The sequence below is a fragment of the Gossypium arboreum genome, chromosome 13, assembly GCF_025698485.1.
Source record: "Gossypium arboreum isolate Shixiya-1 chromosome 13, ASM2569848v2, whole genome shotgun sequence".
Classification (NCBI taxonomy): domain Eukaryota; kingdom Viridiplantae; phylum Streptophyta; class Magnoliopsida; order Malvales; family Malvaceae; genus Gossypium; species Gossypium arboreum.
Window position 1 is genome coordinate 111,374,104 of NC_069082.1, and position 24,389 is coordinate 111,398,492.

A 24,389-nucleotide genomic window follows, 5' to 3' on the forward strand; every position below is an offset into this window, starting at 1 on the left:
TTGCTCAATATTTCTGTTGTTTGTGGTTCATCAGGTTCTTTCCTTCTCACCTTAGTAGGTCTGCCAGGTAGCCATCTTAGTGTAGGAGGCAGAATTGGCAACATGTTTGACAAAGTGACCTATTATTTAGGACCCCTTACTAGACTTATAAAGTTGGAGTAAATTTGAAGCTGGGTTTGCTCGGAGTACTAGATTTGTACATAGGTCTCTGGGAACTCATCTTTTAGATGAATGACAACCAATGCATGCATACAAGGGATGCTAGTAAGATCCCAATTCTTGCAGGAGCAGGAATTCTCAACTAAGTCCACCACATGCTAGCTACCTAAACCACATTCAACCTGATACTTGTCCCTACTAGCATGTGATGGAACACACCTCAAAAATAGTCAGCATGCTTGGTTAAAACATAATCACTAAAACAACATTGTGAACAACCCCACTAACAATGATACATACAGATCCCTAAAAAAACAGTCACTACATGCATATTATAAAAAAATACTCACTGCATGCATATTAAAAGATAGGCAACACACCAATAATCAGTGCATGCATATTAAAAAACATTCACTAAAATAGCATGTGACCAGCAACATGAAGTCAAAATAAAGGCATCAGAAAGATTAAAAATGGTAACTTTACCTCAATGAATCTTTTATATTTACATCCATCTTTTTCTTGATCTTTGGACACAACATTCATTTCCATTTGTCAGCTTCTTCTTTCTTCTTGACAATAAGGAACATATTCTTGGTCCTTATGGTATCTATCATGGTTAGAATAGGTTTCCCTCTTGCTTCTAGTATCATCTGTCAATAAACAACATAAATGATTAGTAAATTGCTAATGATTAGTAAGAAACATAAAACATAGGGGTTTACCTTATTAAATGATTCAAAAATATTATTCACCAACATGTCAGAATGGCTCCTAATTGAGAAGTAAGACCTTGACTAGTGAGTAGGGTACTTTTCCTTCAACCAATCATAAGGATGCTGATTGTTTTTCTTTAGTTCATCCATGACATCCTCAAAATCCCTTGTAGTGCTTGCTCTGGTAGCTATCCAAAGCAAATCTTTCAATTCCTTTGATCGAAAACCAGCATTCTTGAAATTGGCATGTAGGTATCTAACACAGTGTCTTGTTTCTGCATTGGGAAAAAACATACTTATTGCTTTTAAAAGTTCTTGCAATTAGAAAAAAATAGTTTAATTCTTTGACAAACCCTAAATAGAAACAACATAAAAAAATAAATAAATGAAGTTTTATCTTTTGTTTGTCAGACATGAAACATATCTGGTATGAGCTCACAATTTCCAAGTCTATTGCAAGCAACTCCAAGAACTAAAGCTATGATGCTTGGTTTTCACTTTTGACAGCAGCATATGCAAGAGGATAGATGCCATTATTTGCATCTATCCCAACAGCTGTAAGCAAGTAGCCACTATAGTAGCCCTTCAACACACATCCATCTAAACCTACTATCTTTCTACAACCAGCCCTATAGCCATCTTTGCATGCTTGTGGACAGACATACATCCTTTGAAACAACCTGTTATCCTAACAACATATTTTTGTTGTTCCCTCATTTTGGGTCCTAACCTTCAACAAATACTCATAAATCTTCTCATATTGAGCCTTATGAGCTCCTTCAATTAATTCCAATGCCCTAAGTTTAGCCCTCATACATTTGGTTAGAGAGACTATGCAACACAAATATCTTTTAACATCTTATTGTAATGATTTAAGGAATAATCAGGATTAGCAATGAATTTTTCTTTATATTGTTCACCTATCCAAGCTGAGGTTACATTCTTATTTTTATATACTTTAGAACAATTATGTTAGGGTTTAGTCTAGAAGCCCATATAAACCAAGAACATTTTTCACTACAGTCTGTCTTTAACCTTTTTAAATCATTTTTGGGAAACTTAATAAAATAACTATTCAACCTACCATACTGCTTGGCAACTTCTTTTAGACTATCTTTAGACTTAAATAACATTCCAACCTTAAGTCTAGGGTTAATCATATCATTCTCTAGGTTGAACTCAAGCCAATTTTGGCCATCTAAGTTAGATTCGTGTGCACTATCTAACCTCCCAGAATCATCACTATTACACAGTTTATCTACTTCTATACCATCCATGTTTAAACCATTTAAATTAACTCCTATCCTATTAGACACATCACTTTCAGATGCATCACTACCAGACACATCAGTATTAGACATGTCTTCTTCATTCTCATTAAAATTGTTATCAATTAAACCTGCCAAACAAAGTACTCATCAATAAAAGTAGACAACATAGGCAAACACTTTAACCATTTCTATCAGGCAATAACCAATACAAAATACCCAATAATTTAATACAAAGACAACCATTTCGGTCATGCACATGGTAGATGTAACACCCCAATTTTCGCGAATTCTGTGAATGTTAGCGTAGGTTTAATTATGTTAGTGGGCCTCTAGAAGGCCCAAGCTTAAGATAGAACCCGGTAATTTTAGTTAATTTTTGTTCCATAAGAAAAAGGGAGTGAAATTATGAAATAGGACCTATGTGAAAATGTTTGAAAATGCTATCGGCTAATTTGTAGTGGCCAAATAAATAGTAGTGCAAAATAGGAGGATTTGCATGTCAAATTCCCCACTTTTAATGTAGTGGCCGACCAAGGTGATAGATAGTTGATAATGTATGCATTTTAGCATTTTAATAGTTAATGGATGATGGGCATTAGCATTTTAATAGTTAATGGATGATGGGCATGGTAAGCATTATGGGCATATTTTTATTGGAATTATGGCATGAGTATGGCACAAATATTAGTATATCATTTATGTGTCATAAAATGTTGAGTGATAAGAATAACAAAAGGAAGTAAAGGAAGGTTTTTGTTCATTCTTTGTTCTTCATAGCCGAATTTGAGAGAGAGCAAATAGGGGAGGAAACCCTTGAATATTCGGTCACTAGGAAGGGGAAAAATTGAAGGTAAGTTCTTGGTACTTTGCTTCTATCTTGATGTTCATGAGTTCTTCTTGATTCTATCCTAACTCATGAAGCATATTTTGGTTTTTGGTTGTTGTTTCATGTTCTTTTGATGAAAAATGGAAGATAGGTGAAGTTGAGCCAAACAAATGAGCATGCATGTGCCTTAGATGCTAAGGGGAAAAATTGGCTAACATGTTGTGCTTTAAAATGATGAAATGGAGATTATACTTAAGTAAAATCATAGATATGTGATGATTTATTGGTGATATACATGTTTAAATAACAAGCATGCAAGTTAGGTGTGAAAGAGTGATTTGGTAATAAATCTGCTTGGGACAACAGCAGTAATGTGACTTTCGAAAATCACCATAAATTGTGGGATATGAATTAGAAGCTGAATAAATTATGTAATTAAAGCTTAATGAGTCTAGTTTCAAATGAAATAAACGAGAACATATTTTGAATTCTGTACAACAAGAAATTTGATTCGTAATGAAGAGTGGTCAGATTAGTCAAGCAGTGAAATATGGGAAACTTTGAGAAAAATATGGTATTGATTGGCTAAACCAAAAATTCTGAAAATTTTATGGATAGAAGATATATAAGTCTATTTTCAGGGAAAATTAACGGCACTTGATTTGGAGTTTCTTAGCTCCAGTTATAAATGATTTAGTGACTATTGCTCAGGAAGACAGCTTGCAGTGAAATTATGATTATGTGGTAAACATTGACAAAAATTTGTTAATGAGTTGCTTATTGATTTCTTATAAGCTTACTATGACCTGTAGGTGTGGTAGGCCGAATATTGTAAGGGGTTAATACGTAGTTTGTATTTGAATAGTTAGATTAACGTATTAGTAATCCAATTGTAGGCGGTTTCGTGTGTGGATCTCGTCAGCATATCATCACAAACAGGTGTGTAACTAACGCCCTCTTTCTTAGTCTAGATCGGCAAAAGTCGAAAAGCCGAAATGCTGAAAACCGGTATTTTGTAGATTTGCGAGTGTGCGAATGCTCGTGAGGTAAATCAATTAATTTTTTGGTAAGCTGCAATGTTTGGACTGCAAAGTGCATGATTTACGTGCCCTCGATATTTTTGGACTTAATGGGCCAAAATTGGAATGATGGGCTAATCTGCCCAATTCGGTAAGAACCCTCAGTAGTGATTCGTTAGTACGTGAAAGGTAGGAATATGCATGAAAAACCCTAAAATAGATAAATTACTGAAATACCTTTAAAAGTGGAAAATTTATAGTTTTACCCCTAGGAGATAAATTACCAAATACCCCAGGGTTAAATTGACCTAAATGCATGTTTGACTATTGTTATTTATCGCATGCCATGTTGTTATTATCGATGCATGGACTGGGATATTGACGGAGGAAGTCTTGAAAGTGGCCTATCCACGTCTTGGAGGTTTTGCCTCAATTTATCGTTAATGAGCGCAAAGCAAGGTGCAAGAATGTGGAGTGTTGAATTTGGGTGGGTTGAGCTATTCCCACATGGAGTGTATGGTGGTACGGGTGGAGTGTAGTGGTTAGTGGGTTGAGTAGTCTCCCCAAATGGGCTTGCATATGTTTACTGATGTTGCATGTATTTTGAAATGGGCCTATGGGCCATCATTATCTGAATAAGGGCTAAGGCCCAATTTATTATAATCTGAAAAGGGCTCGCCCAAGACCACTGCATTACTGAATGGGCTTAGGCCCAATGGGCTTGAGCTGACTTGGGCTTTGAATGGGTTTTCCTTACACACTGAGTTTCCCCAAGCTTACCCCTTCTTTAACCTTGTAGGTGAGCCTTGATGTGGGTGACTTGGAGCCGGAGGGGATTCAGAGTGGCCATGGTGAATACTTTTGGGTTTGAAAAAAAAAGACTGGTTTTCTTAAGTTATTTTTAATTACTATTTAATTTTTGGGTTGTAATAAGGCCATTTTAACTTTATTTTCTTATTTGATTTTTCTGAGATTATATTATTAAAAACAACTTTATATTGATGGATACTAATTCAAATGGGCTAGACTTAGGGCGTGATTTCAAAACGATACTTGTTTTGTTTAAATAACACGACGTCACGAATATTCGATTTACCAAAGAAATTTCAACTTGTTATAACCAAGTGTGGCAATGGATGTGGACATGTTTAGGATTGGATCCAATCGGAGAGCTTGGTACTTAAGCAGCCTTCATGGCTCACCTCCTCTGTTATGGATACCTACCTGGTGCCCAGCTTCCATTCACTTTAATCTATAATGAAATTATCTTTTAAAACACTAAGTAAGTTTTTTCTGGATCAACAATATAAAATGTTTTGAACGCTTCGATGTGGCATGTCGGATCCGGTCATAACGTCTGGGCCGGGTTTGGGGTGCTACAGTAGACAACAACCAATACAAAAATAATTTAATACAAACACAACCATTTTTGTCATGCACATGGCCAGGGGCGTAGCCAGGGGGGCTGGCATGGGCCCCGGCCCCCCCTAAAATAGAAAATTACATTTTAGACCCTTAAAATTTTTAAAAAATTTTAAATTAGTAAAGGTAAAATTGTATTTTAGCCCCCCTAAAATTATAAAAATTCAATTTAATCCTTTAAAAATTATAAAAATATAAACTATAAAAAATTAAAATTTCATCCGGCCCCCCCCAAAAATTTTCTGGCGCTCCTGCACATGGCAGACAATAACAGATAATAACTAGTACAATAAAGAAGGTAAATAACAAATTTTCATTTTGCCACATACAATATAGCTGCTTGGATAAAAACAATGGCAGATATACACAATAAATATCAGTTTGATAATGCATCCATACAATGGCAGATACAAACAATAAACATCATGCACATGGCATACAATACACATTGTATGTCAAACAAATCGAAATAACCCTAAATCAAAATCCAAATTGAAATCAAAATCAAAATCAAAATTAAAATCTAAACTGAGATCGAAATTGAAATCAAAATCAAAATCAAAATCAATGAGTGTTTCAAAATTGAAATCAAAATCGAAATCAAAATTAAAATCAAAATCAAAATCAAAATCAAAATCAAAATTGAAATCGAAATAACCCTAAATAACCCTAAATCAAAATAACAACATTGAAATCTAAAAAATTTAAAACTAAATGCAACAACTTACCTGTTAAAGTGGATGTAACAATACTGGTAGCTTCTCTTCTATTGCCCATTGTTGTTAAGAATCAAAAACACTAAATGATTTCTGCTTTCGTCTTCTTTTCTCCCCAAAAAAATAGACCAATTGTACCCTAAACCCTTATACCCTGTTAATCGATTATTGAATCGATTTCTAACCCTAAACCCTTTTTAATCAATTTTTAAATCAGTTTCAACCCTAAAAAAACCCCAAATCACAATCAAAATTTCCCCAAATCGATTTTCCTTCCCCCCCCCCCCAAATCCCCTTAATCCTAATTTGTTTCTAACCCTAAAACGTTTAGTTCTTAACCCTTCAATTTTTCCCTAAACCCGCCCCAACCCAAAACCCATCAGCCGCTTCACCAACGTGGCAAGTTAACTTGCCACATCAGCAGGTTAACTTGCCATGTCAGTGGTCCCGTTAACACCCTAACTGTAACTATTAATTAGTTACTACTTTATCACTTTTTTATAATGTTAGTGACTGTTTTGTAACTTTTAAAAAGTTGAGTGACTGAAATGAAACATAGGTGACTTTTTTGTCAGCTACGCTAAAGTTGGGTGACTGTTGGTGTAATTTACCCTTATTTTAATTGATGATGGGGTAATATAATATAATGATGTTAATTTTTATTTTTTTGTAAGTTGCATATATTATGCAAAGCAAACAATCTCTTTTTTTGAAAAAAATATAGGATTGGGATTTAAAATATGAAAAAACATACACCAGAAACCAACAAGGGCCCAAAACAGTCATCAGCCCAAATAAAAAACATTTTGAAAAATTGTAAAACACAGATAAAGAAATAAAACCAATACTAAAGCCAACCCATTTCCTGGGGAATCCTACCCATCCCATCTTTTTTCATCATTGCAGGTATCGACGGTTTCATTTCCCATTCAACACTTTCTCTTCGCATCTCTTTCACATTAACATTTCCATAGAAAAACAATCTTAATTTTTTTTTGTTTATCCATTATTTATTTGGTAGAGGTGAAAAACGTTTTCTGGATTTAGTTTGAAAAGAAATTAAAATTAAAATAAATATTTTTAATCATTATAATTAGATGTGATCATTAATATAGTGTAATTTTTTTGTATTCACTTTTTAGTTTTATGTAATAGTTTAATTTTTAATTTCATAATTTTAAAACGTTATTTTATTCTCTTAATTATTTTTTCAAAACTAATTGATCTTTTAGTATAAATTAGAAAATATATTACATAATAAATTAAAATCATGACATTAGAAGTTAGTGTATATAAAAGCATGAGTTTAAAAAACTTTTGAACTAATGAGAATACCCTTGATTGTTAATTATATTACAAAATTGACATTACAATAGTAATTTATTAGTATTATTATGTGGTAAAAATAGAAATAATATTAATTAATATGATAGTATTTTAATGTAAAATTAATTAATTTGGTCATATTTTTCAAATTTCTACTTAAAAAATTAATATATTATTAATTAATAAAATAATAAATCTAAAAAATCATTTAATATAATTGGATAAATTAAATGTGGTGCCCCAAACCCCGTCGAGATGGTCCGACCCGAATTTCGAACGTCACATTAGCTACCAAAGTGACTCTTCATTAAAACCACCACAAAGCACTCAAAACACGCCTCACACAATTATTCATGGAATATTTCGTAACCTAACGTCATGCTTCTGTTGTGCTACTCTGATTATCAAGTCATCGGCATAATTCGTAAATTGAATTTTTAACAAGCAAATATTCTAAAAGCTTCAATTAAACATTTATACAGGTGATAGGTTATTTAAAAGGTTATATTTGAAAGGATTTTAGAAACCATTTTATTTTAAAAATGATTAAATCTAAATCGGAATATAGTAAAATTTTGGAAAACACCTTTTCATAAGGTTGAAAATAGTATACTAAAGTAGTATGTATAAATCTTGTTTAGGAATATTCATTAAAATATCATGCATCTCTTCATAAAATCATCATCATTTAATTAGTTCACAACCCACCTACTATTTACGTAATTTGTCCAATTTTTATATTTCATGCATACTAAACTCATGATTAATTTCCAAATTAGACATAAAACATATAAGACTTACCTTAATAACTAATGACTCTTCAACTCACACTTACAAGTTAGTCAAGCAATTACTCATACCATTCATCAAGCATTCATAATCTACCATTCAATCATCTATCTGAAGTAGAAATAAAAGTTCCAAATCAAACCAATTAAAGAGTCCACAATGTCCAATTACAAACCATTAACAGTTCAAAGTCTAAAACCCTCTAGATTAGTCCCATATTTCCTTCCTTATTAAGTTGGAAACACATCAAACATACTCAAGGTAAATTGCCTTACTTTGGATCACTTGGTAGATAACTTCTCCTCCTCGTTTCAACTATATCCTTGCATTGTTAAACATAAAAAAGTGTGGACTTTTTCAAGCTCAGTGAGTACTTAAAGATTGCCACAAGTAGCCATAATATCCAAAGTTAAAAGAAATCATATTATCACAATTAATCATGGTAAGCAATCAAGTATAACTCATAGAGTTCTCATTGATATGTTGGCACAATGTGATCGTGAAGCATATATACAAAATATATTATATTGGATAACTGAATTTCCAAATACGACCAATATAATGTGTAGCATAAAACTATCACCCACCAAACAAAACCAATCATAGCCTCCAGACACAACCAATTTACCCTCAAAAGTCAACCAAACATACCCTCAAAACATAACCAAATATACCCTCCAACACAACCAAATATACAACCAAATATACCCTCAAAGCACAACCAAATATAGCCTCCTAACAGAACGAAATATACCCTCTAAACACATCCACTTAAAAATGTATACTTACTATTTTATGCATATTTTCACATATCACACAACTCATGTTCATATCACATATTTTAATCTCATATAATGAACTTACAAGTGCTGTAACACCCCAAACCCGACCCAGACGTTATGGCCGAATCTGATGTGCCACATTGAAGTTAAAAATCCATGTTTCGTTTTAGTGCTTTAACAACCGACTTTTGTTAAGCTAATAAAGTGAATGGGAGTTGGGCACCAGGTAGGAATCCGTAACAGAGGAGGTGAGCCATGAAGGCTGTTTAAGTACCAAGCTCTTCTAATGGATCCAATCCTAGACATGCCCACAACCATTGCCACACTTGGTTAAATCGAGTTGTAATTTATTTAAGTTGAAATCTTTGATAAATTGGATAATCATGGCGTGGTGTTATTTTGAAAACAATTATCATTTTGAAAACACGTCCTAAGTCTAGCCCATTTATTAACAAACAGATTAAAGTTATTAAAAATTAAATAATCCCAGAAAGGAAAGAAAATCAAGTCAAAATGGCCTTATTACAACCCAAGAATAAATAATAAATAAAGCAAACTTTATGAAAACCAAACACTTATTCAAAAGCCCAAAGGCGATCACCGTGGCCACTCTGAATCCCCTCCGGCTCCAAGTCCCCAAATCAAGGCTCACCTGCAAGGTTAAGGAAAGGGGGTGAGTTTGGAAACTCAATGTGTAACAAGTCCCTTTCAGAGCCGAAAGCAATATCAGCCTGCTGGGCCTAAGCCAACTTCAATCTCAGCGTATATTGGGCCGAAGCCTTTTCATAATTCATATTACTGGGCCGAAGCCTTTACTGTAAGCGGTATGGCCCATAGGCCCATTTCGATATCACATGTAATATTAATGAATGTATGCAAGCCCATTTGGGGAGACTACTCAACCCACCATCCGCTACTCTCCACCCGTACCAACCAACACACCATGTGGGGAATAACTCAACCCACCCAACCAACACACCACTGGCAGCATAGCTGCTTTAACATATATATGGAGGCCTAGCCTCTTTAATAACTAGGGCAAAGCCCTTTTTGGTAAACTGGGGCAAAGACCTTTTCAATAAACTAGGGCATAAGCCCTTTTCGATAAATTGGGGCATAAGCCCTTTCCAATAAACTGGGGCATAAGCCCTTTTTCACTTCCTCCATCCATATAAAAACCCAACCCAATGCATTTATGAATTCATCATGTGCATTTCATACATATCATGTGCATATCATACATATCATGTGCATATCATAACAATCATGTATATCATATCCCACGTATCAAGTTTATAATTAAACCCTAGGGGTATAATGGTCATTTTTACCTAGGGGCAAAACAGTCATTTTCATATTATAAAGGTAATTTCATAATTTTACCAAATATTAGGGTTTTTCGTGTTCATTATTAGTTACTAACCATTCATATGTTTTAAACAGTGATTCTGGCTCATTTTTCGCGATACCGAGTTATTGGGCCAAAAACCCCTAATGGGCCCTACATAGCTGATTTAGTCATCTAGGCCCATTTAGTCCATTTTCCATAATGGTGTTACCAGTCTTAATGCGCAATTTAACAGGTGTTTATTTTCTACCAATTTTACCTAAATGGGCCTAGAAGCCCATTGGGCCCGATTTTTGGGCCCCTCGTGGCCCAACTTACCGTGAATGCCAAAAATCATGCCCTTACCTTTTCCAACGTTCCTGATCATCAACCTAGTGAATCTAACTAACCAATGAGCGTTCGCTTGCTCACAAGTCCTCGAAATGCCAAAATTTCGACATTTCGGCTTTTCGGCATTTATCGTTTCAAGATATGAAAAAGGGTTCGTTACACACCTGTTTTCCGATATTCCTTGACGAGATCTCCTACACGATTTCTTCTATAATCAACCGTTAATAGATCAGCTCACAATAATTGAACCAAATCAAGAACCATCTAATATCAACACTTACACATTCGGCTACCCTCCATAATGGCCTTAAAAACCTTACCTTTGCCGAAATTGATGACTAACTCTAGCCACTCCGATGATCCAAACTAATCCAAGTCGACCCTACGCCTTGCTTCTCCTCCGCTAAACAAACCATAAAAAGATTAAAAGAAAAACCCAATAGAGCCTATACCCACATTCGGCCATCTTCTAAACTATAGGGGTTTCGGCTTTTGTCAACAGTTATTATAGGAATCGTTTAGAGTTCAAGCACTTACCACAGTCTCTCTTCTTGAATCCGTTTATGCTTAAAAGATAAAGGGATTGGCCACCAAAAAGTGAAAAGAAAAAGAGGTTTGCTGGTCACAAGAAATCGGCACCACCTAGCTTCACAGATTTTGACTTTTGCGGTATTTCAGCAGTAGTGGTGGTAAGAAAAATAATAGGTGAACGAAGGGGAGTAGTGGGCTGGTTTTGGAAAAGAAAAAAAAGAAAAGATGAAAGGGAGGAAGGTAGATTCGGCTAGAAAAGAAAAGAGAGAAAAAGACTACACCGAAAGGAGAAAACGGCACACCCTAATTCCTATTGCCGAAAATCCCTAACTAAAACCCCTCTGCTGAAATCCCCTCTCTAATCCCCTCAATTCGGCTAAGCTCTATCCTCCTCTCAAATCCTTAAAATCTCTCCCCTTATCCCTCCTTAATTCATGCATTTGACTGATTCAAACTCTCCCACAGAGTTCCATCTAGCTTTAAACTCTAGCCTGCACAAGCATAAAAATAACATTACCTTTACCATCATAGGGAATCGAACCCAGGTCTTCCCTCAACACTTACACGCCACCTTTTTAGCACCCTAGTGGCGTCACTTAGCCACTCTACCAAAGGCTCTTTTATGTTACATTTTACCCACAAATTTTAATAAGACCACCTATCCAAGGCCCCTAACTTCTGAAGTCCCAAAATTCAAAAATTCCACCGGGTTTTGGCCAGCACATGGGCCTTCCATAAGCCCATTTACCTACTCAAATTATGAATTCCACAACCAAATAACAAATTTTAAAAACTTTACCAAAATATCAAGAATCGCGAAAAACCCAAAAATCAGGATGTTACAAGTGCTCACATTATGCTCAAATAGCCACAACATATAGATCTCAAATAGTGTACATTAAATCAACAATACTCCACAACATATAGATCTCAAATAGTGTACATAAAATCAACAATACTCATATCATATTCAGTCATAAACACATAACATTTTCATTGTCCTCTCAACATACATCACATAACATGTTATATTTAAGCATCACTTGCAAATCATCATTAGTTTAACTAGAAACACTTAATCATGGAACTTAGGATAGATGATTAGGCTACCTAAGTTTTCCTTTAACACTTTGATTTGTGCATAATTGTGACACACTAAACCACTCACCTTGCAACCTTGACTTTAATGGAAAAAGCTCAAACAAGCTTTTGTCCTTGCTTGTAGAACCTCCCAACGAGTTCGAAACTTTGGATTCACATTAAATACATTAAAAAAAATTATAAACAATCTCAAATACTTTTAAATCATATAAAAAATGCAGATCAAAACTCATCTATCTTATTAAAAACTAGCTAGTTTTGCCGAAAATGCGATTTCACCATTCAAATATAGTTTCTAAACCTTAATTTTGATTCCAAACATTCTAAATATCATCCAATTACATATATAAACAATTAAATTTACCCAATTACACCGATCTAATTTTTCTGAAAAAATCAAGCTTATGTCATCTTTAAAAAGGGGAAAACATTCAATTTGCTTAAGTTCATTAAGGATTTATTAAATTAAGATCAAATACCTTTTGATTAGATTAAAATGAGTTAGAAATGACTTTAAAACCAAATCTTAGCCAAGAAATATGAGATCTACCATTTTCAAGCCAAAAATAAACTTAAAATCAAAAGATTTATTGAGATCTTGATTAAAACATTTAATTCTCGAATTGGAATAACAAATCACTTAGTTTTATCATAAAAAGTCAGAATCTCACCTCAAATTTGCAAATTTGACAAGTTGTGGAGCTAATTCGAGCTAAAACGTGTGAAGATCTCTTTAGGATTTTAAGGATGAAAACATGAGTGTTCTTCAAAATTGAAAAAAGATTTTGTGTTTAAAGAGCTTAGGAATAAAAAATGATGAACTAATTTCGGAAGAAAAACTTTGATTTGGTGTTCGACAAATTTTTGAAGAAGATGAAGAATGGGAGGGAAGCAGAATACGTGGGGGTTGTTAAATAGACACCAAATTTTTAAAAATTTAGCCATTGCCCATTTAACCACCTTCAGTTTTCTCCCTTTTCCAAATTGGTCCTTGTTTTTCAATTAAAGCCAATTTGAAAATTATTTTCAAATCCAGTCTTATTTTTAAAAACCGTTTTAACCAAATTAATTCTCGGACACCTAATTTTAATTTCTTAACACTAAATTTTTTAGTTCTAATTATTTTAATTATCTAACCTAATTACGGTTTCTGATTCACTAACCCCTGATTTACTATCCCGATTTTTAGGAAGTGACATTAAAAGTAATAAAAATTTAGATTTTAATTAAATTAATACAATATAATATATTTGATTTTAAATATAATAATAATTAAGAATGTTAAAATCAATTTTATTTTCAAATCTAATCTCGTTTTAAAAATCATTTTAACCAAATCAATATATTGGTAATATAATCTATAATGTATAAATTTATTTATTAATAATATTTTCATTATCAATGTAACAACTTTGCTTTTCAAGTGGTGTCAGAAACAATGATGTCAAGACCAAAATTCTGATGTGTGAATCAATATTTACGAGGTCCTTATAGTGCATATTGAAATTCGGTTAGGAAATTTTCATGTTTAGTTAGTTAACTAAGAAAAACATTAAATCGTAAAAGACATAATTTTCATGTTTAGTTAGTTAACTAAGAAAAACATTAAATCGTAAAAGACGTAAAACTTAATCTCTATTGATTTCTATTAGCTTAATCTCTATTGATTTCTATCAGCTAAAATGCATGATTGATGTTTGTTTAGGGATCTAAATGGTAATTATACCCTTTTTAAGGTTGTTGGACGGTTAGTGGGGGAAATTGAATTAAAACCATGTGTTTTATAATGTTAATTTTAAATTAAAAAAAAGTTAATGTGGACTTATGCATAGTATTTTTCAGCTTTTCTTCTCTCAGTTAAATTTTGTTTTTAGTTTACCACTTAAATTCTAATTAGTGTAGGTTATTTTAATAATATTTGAATTACAAATTTAGCCTATAAATAGGCCCTTTTTCCACCTTAGAAAAATAACTCATTACGCATTTTGATATTAGCTTTTACAATCTTTCAGAAAATTTTGTATTTACATTTTGAGGGTTTTTATTTCGAATTTCGAGGTTAATTTTATCCTATCTTTTGTACTATTCATTATTTCCGTTTTAGTGAAATTATCTTTGGCCGTAGTTTTTTATCCTCTAGCTAACCAATTAGTGCTAAGACAACGGTTGTACACGTTCCGCATGAACGAAGGTGGGTACCTTAGAGATCACATTAGTTAATTTATTACTCTTTTGAATGATTTAAAGAATGTTAAGGTTCAGATTAATGATGAAGATCAGGCTATGCTATTATTGTGCTCTTTACCCTTTTCATCACTAATTAGAATATGAGTACCAAACTTGGTAAAAATATTCTTATGGAGAAATTTCAATACCGATTTAGCATCATTTGTTTGTAAAGCAACAACCTCAACCCACTTGGGGACATAATCAATAGCTAAAAGTATGTATGCATTGCCCCAAGAAGGTGGGTCCCTAAACGTTAAATAGTTCCATTTTAAAATAGTGTGTAAGGGCATCTCATACCTCCTCGATAGATTTGTAGTTCTTTGACAGTGATCAAAAGCTTGGAAAATTCATGAGCATCTTTAAACATGGTTGGCGAATAAAAACCAGATTGGAGAACTTTTTCCATAGTTCTCATGCCCTAAAATGCCCTCCAGATGGTGTTGAACGATGATGAAATAAAATACTTTGAATATCGTCATTTGGAACACACCTCAGGATTATCTAGTCTGCACAGTGTTTGAATAAAAATGGCTCATCCCAATAATACTACTTGGCATCGTGGATAAATTTTTTCCGTCTTTGATTTGTAAGGTTAGGTGGCAGCAGTCTATTAACCAAAAAATTTACAATATTAGTATACCATGGTAATTCCATGAAAACTAACAGTTTCTCATCTGGAAAATCATCTTAAATGCGTTGAATGTCACCATATTCATTTCTTGCTTCAATTTTAGACAAGTGATCAACCACTTAATTTTTTGTGCCTTTCCTATCTTTAATTTCTAGATCAAATTCCTACAATAACAATATCCATCAAATCAATCTGGGCTTGACATCTTTCTCTGTTACCAAGTATTTAATAGCGGAGTGGTCCATATAGAATGTCACTTTGGTGCCTACTAAATAAGCTTTTAATTTGTCGAAATCAAATACCATAAAAAATAGCTCATTCTCAGTAATGCTACAATTTAGCTGGGAATCAGTCAACGTATGACTTGCGTACTAGATAGCATGAAATACCTTGTTCTTTATTTGCCCAAGCACCGCCCCTACAGCAAAATCGCTTGCGTCACACACAAGTTCGAAAGGTAGATTCCAATCTGGTGCTATGGCTAGTGGTGTTGTGACTAACTATTTTTTCAACTCCTCAAATGCCTGTAAAAACTGATAATCAAAATTGAAAGGTTTGTTGTGTTCTAACAGTGTACACAGGGGTTTTGATATTTTCAAGAAATCCTTGATGAATCATCTGTAGAATCCTACATGGCCAAGAAAACTGCTAATACCTTTAATTGTGGAGGGTGGTGGCAATTTCTTAATAACTTCGATTTTTGCTTTGTCGATGGCAATTCCTTGCTATGAAATTTTATATCCCAGAACAATGCCTTCACAAACTATGAAGTGACATTTCTTCCAATTGAGTACAAGGTTGGTTTCTTTACACCAACAAAGAACTAATTCCATATTTTTTAAACAATCCTCAAAAGTATCGCCAAACACCAAGAAGTCATCCATAAAAGCTTCTAATAATTTCTCCACCATGTCCGAAAATATTGCAATCATTCAATGCTGAAATGTTGCAGGGGCATTGCATAATCCAAATGGCATTCGTCGAAGCTCAAAATTTGCATAAAGACATGTGAATTGGTCTTCTCTTGATCAGTAGGAGCTATGACAATCTGGTTATACCCCGAATAACCATCTAGAAAATAATAGAAAGCTTTCCTCGCTAATCAATCTAGCATTTGATCGATAAATAGCAGAGGAAAATTTTCATTCCTTGTTACTTTGTTGAGCTTCAGATAGTCTATACAAACCCTCCATCTCGTGACAGTATGAGTAGGAATGAGTTCGTTGTTATCATTGTTTACCACGGTGACACCCCTTTTTTTAGGTACACATTGAACATGGCACACCTAAGAACTATCTGAAATTTGTTATATGATTCCAACATCTAGCCATTTGATAATCTCTTTTTTAACAACTTCCCTCAAAATGGGATTCAGTTTTCTTTGATACTCAATAGATTTGCTCTGGCAATCCTCTAGTAATATTTTGTGCATGCAGATTGTTAGACTGATTCATTTGATATCCCCAATCACCAATCCCAATACTTTCTTAGATTTCTTTAAAACTCTTAATAATTGAGCTTCTTGATCTAATGTCAATGCCAGAAAAATAATTATTAGCAATATGTTGTTGTCTCCCTTATAAGCATACTTCAGATGTGCTGGAAAAGGCTTTAATTCCAACATAGGAGGATCTTCTATGGATCGCTGAGGAGTTTTAAAAGAACAGTTCGATAAATTTAATGACTCAAAACTTCTCCTCGCTCCATTCTCAAGTTGCTTAAAATCCATCAATTCGTCGAGCTCTTCAATCATTTCTGCTTTAATCAACTCAATTAGATCTGCATTATCATTACAATTATTGTGACAAAAGTTTGCAATTTCTTCCTGAACTATTGTGTCAACTATTTCTACAGCATGACATTCTTCATCTGTATATGCACACTTCATAGCATCAAAAACATTAAAATTTATCTGTTGATCATTAACTCTCATAGTTGATTCACCTTTTTGAATATTAATTAATGTTCAGTCAGTTTCTAGAATAGGTCTTCCAAGTATGATTTGTAACAACCCTTTTTCAGTGAAATCAGAACAGTGGTTTTGGGACCACAAATATGAGATAAAAAAATTATTTTATGATTATTTTATTGTCTACAGTATGATAATAATACTATATAAAAATTTCATTAAGAAATTTTACCGTTTATATGCTCAATTTGATAAAAAGGACTAAATCGCGTAAAGTGCGAAAGTTGAGATCTAATACCTAAATGTATTTAATAACTATAGAACATTAAATTGGAAGTCCTTATATGGTAATTAGACCATAAATAGTGATAGGGGATGTACATGGCTTGGCAATTGTGTAATTAATAAAGTTTTAAAGGTTATAATTATAATTATAATTAAAGATAAATTAAAGAAAATAAACCAAGTTATCATATTTTTTGTTTCATTCCCAACCAAAAATAAGCAGAGGCTTCAGCATTCAGCTAGACCGTTTATAAGTACATGGTATGTATTTCAGTCTTACTTTTTATGATTTCTATGTTTCCGGGATCGTTGTAGCTTAATCTAGCTAGCCCGGGGACTAATTTGTGAAATTGTTAAACTATTAGGGTTTCACCATTGATGAATATGCTTGATTTTTGAAGTTTGATGATAGGAAATGAGTGGTTTTTGTTAGATAAACAACTTTTGTAAAGAGATTTTTGGTGAAATTGTCAATTAGGGGTTAAATTGAAAAATGTAATAAATTCATGGTGAAATTTGTGAATTTGTGAAATATATGGGCTATTATAAGGATAAAAAAATTGGCTAGGCTTGGGTAGGGGTAAAATTACAAGAATTTCATTTTCCAAGCCTAGGGACTAAATTGCAAATAAATTAAAAGTATAGGGGCAAAATGATAATTTTTTCAAAATATGCGTTGGACTAAATTGAATGAATTATGTGTTAAATTGAGTTAAATTTATTTGTACAGAGTTAGATTGGGGCAAAGAGAAAGTCTCGAATGAAATCGCCTCCGTATCTATGAATACTCGTCGAGGTAAGTTCATGTAATTAATTTGAGTATTTATATGTTTTAATTGAATTATATGTATGTGATTTGTATAATTGCCATGTATAAATATTGATTGCATATCTGATGACGCACAATGATTATTGAGCCTCGTTTGAGCCTTAGGAATTCGCAGGATACAAATGACATGTCTTTAGGGTTACCAATTTGGTTAAGGTCCTGCATGTGTTGCGGACACACTACAGCTCGTATGAGCTTACCGATTTGTAGCTCATGAGAGCTTACCAATTCTCAGCTCGTATGAGCTTACCGATTTATAGCTCGTTAGAGCATACTGATTCATAGCTCGTATGAGCATACATGTACAGGAATTGACGAATTACAATTTAGCACACCATGTGTGAGCAATCCCGAGTATCCAACAATATTCTAAATGGTTCAATGGACAATGTTCTATTATGAGATGATAAGAGTTTGATACGAACTATTACTAGTATATACATGAAATACATAGAAATGATATTACATGATATTTTGAAACATGAAATGGATGATACATGTATATGAAACTTGCTTAGTGGTTATGTTCATCCATGTTTATTGGCTATTATATGTGTCTTATATGGCTAACATGTTGGTGAATATGTGCTTAGGCATTTGGTCAAATTGAGTTAGGATATGCTATGTTTACTTACCTAAATTGTGACTAAATTGTAAGTTAAATTCTATGTTATGAACTTACTAAGCTTAAATGCTTACTTGGTGTATTTTTCAGCATTTTTAGTGAATCGGAAGCTCATTCGGATTGAAAACTTGTCGGAGCTATATCACACTATCCATCGGCTCTTTTGATACTTTCGGTTGGTTTAATTTTAGTTATAATGGCATGTCTAGGTTATTTTGGCTAATGTTGGCCTATATGCTTTGTTGATAATTTGGCCATCTGTTTGGCTAGTGTTTTGGCACTTTGATGATTGTATAAGTCTAGTATATGGTATGTAAATATTTGCTCTCTAATGGTTGATGAATAACTTTGTATGGTTGAATTATGGAAGATGAAAACTGTGGTATGAATATACATATTGAATATGTGTTTTGTGATAGGATGTAATTTTTGTAAATTGGTGTTTTGGTGAAAATGATTTATATGGTCATTTGATGCTAGGTTTAGAATGGAGTTTTGGTACCAAATGGTATGTTTTGTTAAATGATCTACATCGTAAGTTTTGGTGTAAATATGCATATATGTTAGTTGAACAATTAGTTATATTGAACACATGACTAGCCATGTTTATAAGTTGTCATTTGAGGTGTCTAAGGGCATATTGGTTGTAAGTGATCATACCATTTGTATAACTCTTGATTATGCTTGTTTTGGATGCCTTATTATAGCTTGTGTATATGTGCATTTTTGGATGTAGGTTTTTACCAAATTAGGTGAGAAATATGGCTTGTAAAATGGCCTATTTTCATCTACACAGGCAAAGACACAGGCGTGTGTCTCAGTCGTGTATGACATACGACCAGGTGACACGACCGTGTGTCCCCTGTAGCTTTTAAAGGGTTGCAAGTTAAGCTATTACCCGGCCTAGCACATGGCCTGACACATGGACGTGTGATGTTACTTCATAGGGTACACGGCCTAGCACACAGGCTTGTCGCTTAGCCGTGTGACCAAGTCAGAGAGTTACACTGGCGCGGACATAGGCTGAGACATGGCCTTGTGTCCCTATTTCTAATGCTTACACAACCTAAGACACGTGTAAAAGCTAGATTTTAGCTAAATGGGAATAGTGGTTTCAAAACTACAAATCTGAGGTCGTAATATTATTTTAATATTATTTTTGGTGTCTATAGCCTGTGAATATATATGTGTAAAAATTTCGTGAGCTAATTTTATCGTTTAATAGCTCAATTTGATAAAAAAAGACTTAATCGCGTAACATGCAAAAGTTGCATTCTATATGATAAAGGTGTCTATTTGCTATGACTTGTTAAAAGTGAAGTCCTTATGTTGTAAATAGACCATTGATAGTGGGAATGTACATAAATGGTCTTATATTTGATGTTTTAAAATGGTTTTAATTAAGGTTAAATTGGTAATTTGGTTATTAATGTTATTGTTAATAAAAGAAAACCAAAATTTGGCTTCATTATCACCATATTCCATTGAAAATCAAAATAAAATAAAAGATTGAAGCTCATTTAGGGTTTGGCACTTGTGTGGCTTAATTGAATTATGTTTTGAGCTCGGTTTTTTATGATTTCTATGTTTTTGTGATCGTTGCTTCGTGTTCTAGCTAGCCTATGCCCTAATTTTTGAATTGGTTGATGAATTTGGAAGTTTCCATTGATGAATTCATGTGATTTATGATGTTTGATGATGAATTATGAAAGCTTGGTGCTTGATATACATGTTTTGTAAAGTGATTTTGAAAATTTTGAGTAAAAATGCATATTAGGAATTAAACTGAGAAAAGTGAAAATTGAGGGGTTAAATTGTGAAATAAATGAAAGTTTTGGGCTGCTAGGGGTCCCAAGGAAATTAGGCTAACATGTAATTGAATTTAATTGTGTGAATTTTGTGTATTTTTAAAATAGGGACTAAATAGTAAGAAATATGAAAGTTTAGGGCCAAAGTGAAAATTAGCTTAAATATATGTTTATGGATGAAATTGAAAGATTATGTGATTAAATGAGTTGAATTGTTATAATATAGATCAAGAAAAGAGGAACCCGAACTTAGATCGAGGCAAGAACAAAGTACTCGACTAATCGACTAGTTTCATCGTTTTTACGTCTGAGGTAAGGTCGTACGTGATAAACATTATTACAATTATGTTTTTAATGCTTTAATATTGTATAAATTGTATATATACGACTACGATTGCGTACGACGACAAATCGACTATGTTTGGCACTTAGTGTGCATTTCGAGATAGCTTCGGCTATATATAGCACTTAGTGTGCGAATTAGAATAGCTTTGGCTATACATGTAACGCCCCGAACCCGAGGTCGTCGCCAGAGTCGAGCACGAGGTGTTAACGGACTTAATTCATTAATTAAACAGCTCAAACAATTTATTTTAGAACTTCCAGACAAGCTGGTTAACTGCATCACAGTCGCTTAAAAATTCATATTTCAAGTTACGAGACTCGAAATCCAATTCCGTAAATTTTTTTTGAAACTAGACTCATATATCTATCAACTAAATTTTTTCTAATATTTTTGGTCGGGCCAACTAGTACAGTTTATTAGTTAAAGTCTCCCCTGTTTCAGGGTTCGACTACTCTAACCCCTGTGTATTACGAATTAAAACTAGACTCAATAAGGAATTTGTACATGTAAAGCATGACTTGTAACACCCCTTACCCGGCCCAGACGTTATGGCCGAATCCGACATGCCACATCGAAGCATTCAAAACATTTCCGATCCAGAAAGAAAACTTACTGAGTGTTTTAAAAGATGATTTCATTATAGGTTAAAGTGAATGGAAGTCATGCACCGGTAGGAAACCTAAAAGAGGAGGTGAGTCCATCGACCGCTATACCAAACTCCTTCGGATCGAATCCTAGACATGCAAACCGCCATTGCCATACCTTAACGTCATGTATATTTCTAGAAAACCGATTTGATTAAGTCCTTTTTAGGAAAAGTGATTAATTTTGGAAAATATCTTCATTGCGGAAGCTTTGCTTGTTTTCGTGTTATTTTGAAATCAATTACTGTTTTTGAAAATGCGCCCTAAAGCTATCCAATTTCAACAGTTAAATATAAATATTACCTATCTTAATAAAACATATAAAAACCATCAAAAATAAATAAGCGGCCTTATTACATTTAAAAGCCCAAAACCTCAAACGTAATTAAAAGGATGTCCAGTTCACCAGAAGAAAATCAAACTTTCAGAACGGGTGGCCACTCCGAATTCCCTCACAGCTCCAAGCCCACTATGGTTGGGGATTACCTGCGTGGATGAAAATAAAAGGGGTGAGTTTGGGGAAACTCAGTGTGTAAATTAACCCAACCATAGCCTATATCAGCTCAAACCACAGAAATAGAATAAGTTGGCCTTAGCCCAGAACAGAATTCAGAATAAAGCCCATAGACCCATAATAGAACAAACAAATATTACATGTTTATGCAGAAACCCAACCATATCCAACCGTTTACACCCCCGTACCAACCTTACACTGTGTGGCGAGACAACTCGACCCACCCAACCGCTCCACACCACAAAAATCGCAATGAGGCTGCCGGATATTGTGATGGAGTCACCAGATCTGAATATTGTGGCGAGCCACCGTATCAGATATATGTGGCGAGCCACCAGATCGAATAATTGTGGCATAGCCACCAGGATATATATGTGGCGAGCCACCAGATCGAATAATCGTGGCATAGCCACCGGACGCTTCCTCCATAATATAACCCATGTCCCCATGCAATGATATATAATCATGGCATACATCATACGAATCGATTGTCATGCTTTTGGTCAAAATTAACCCTAGGGTATAAAGAATTTTGCACCTAGGGTATAACAATAATTTTCCATACATAGGGGTATTATAGTAATTTAGCTGCTTTTAGGGTTTTCATGCATATCCTAACTATTTACGTACTATCGAACACTTATCGCAAGATACTTACGAATTGGGCCCGTTGGCCCATGAACCCGATCTTTGGCCCATTAAGCCCAAATTATAAAATGTACGAAATCGCGCATTGTAGTTTATTACTTTAGATTACCAAATATACAAAGCCAACTATCTTACGAGCATTCACTTTTCGTAAATTCCCAAAATACCGACTTTTCGGCATTTCGCTTTTCGCTTTTGCCAATCTAGTCTATGAGAGGTGTCGTTACACACATTTGCGTCGATATCGATTTGAGATCCACACACGAACCGCCTACAATTAGATTACTAACACGTTAATCTAACTATTCAAATACAAACTACGTATTAACCCCTTACAATATTCGGCCAACCACACCTACAGATCATAGTAAGCTTATAAGAAAACAATAAGCAACTCATTAACAAATTTTTGTCAATGTTTACCGCATAATCATAATTTCACTACAAGCTGTCTTCCTGAACAACAATCACTAAATTATTTATAACTGGAGCTACGAAACTTCGAATCAAGTGCCGTTAATTTTCCCTGAAAATAGACTCATATATCTTCTATCCATAAAATTTTCAGAATTTTTGGTATGGCCAATCAATACCAGATTTTTCTTAAAGTTTCCCATGTTTCACTGTTTGACTAATCTAACCACTCTTCATTACGAATCAAATTTCTCATTGTACAGAATTTAAAATATGTTATCATTTATTACATCTGAAACTAGACTCATTAAGCTTTAATTACATAATTTATGCAGCTTCTAACTCATCTCCCACAATTTATGGTGATTTTCCAAAGTCACATTACTGCTGCTATCCCAAGCAGATTTATTACCAAATCACTCTTTCACACCTAACTTGCATGCTTGTTATTTAAACATGTATATCATCAATCAATCATCACATATCTATGATTTTACTTAAGGATAATCTCCATTTCATCATTTTAAAGCACAACATGTTAGCCGATTTTTCCCCTTAGCATCTAAGGCACATGCATGCTCATTTGTTTGGCTCAACTTCACCTATCTTCCATTTTTCATCGAAAGAACATGAAACAACAACCATTTCCTTCATTTTAATTCATGACTAAATGCTCACAACACAACTAAAAACCAAAATATGCTTTAAGAGTTAAGGTAGAATCAAGAAGAACTCATGAACATCAAGATAGAAGCAAACTACCATGAACTTACCTTCAATTTTCTTCCCCAAGTGACCGAACATTCAAGAGCTTTCTCCTCTCCTTTCTCTTCTCTAACTTTCGGCTATGATGAACAAAGATGGACAAAACTTTGTTCTTTTCACCCCTTTTTCTTTTAATAAAATTTCATATTTCATCCATTTAATTCTTTAATACAAAAGACATGAAATGCCCATCATGGAACATTTACCTAAACCATTATCATGGAACATTTACCTAACCCATTATCATGGAATATTTACCTAATCCATTATCATGGAACATTTACCTAACCCATTATCAATTTGTACCATGAATTATGGATATCAAGTGCTTATATTGTCTACAACAACATGATGGCTGGCCACTTCATGTAAAATGGGAGTTTTGTCATGCAAATCCTCCTATTTT

General features: G+C 33.8%; 1 long non-coding RNA gene across 1 annotated transcript in view; it reads right to left on the bottom strand.

Moving 5' to 3' along the window:
* Nucleotides 1–21,928: 21,928 nt before the first annotated feature.
* LOC128286645 (uncharacterized) overlaps nucleotides 21,929–24,389 on the bottom strand; it is a 46,732-nt gene continuing 44,271 nt past the window's right edge. Inside the window, exon 3 of the long non-coding RNA XR_008277263.1 lies at nucleotides 21,929–22,128. This is a non-coding gene — a long non-coding RNA (uncharacterized LOC128286645). The remainder of the gene's footprint in view (nucleotides 22,129–24,389) is intronic.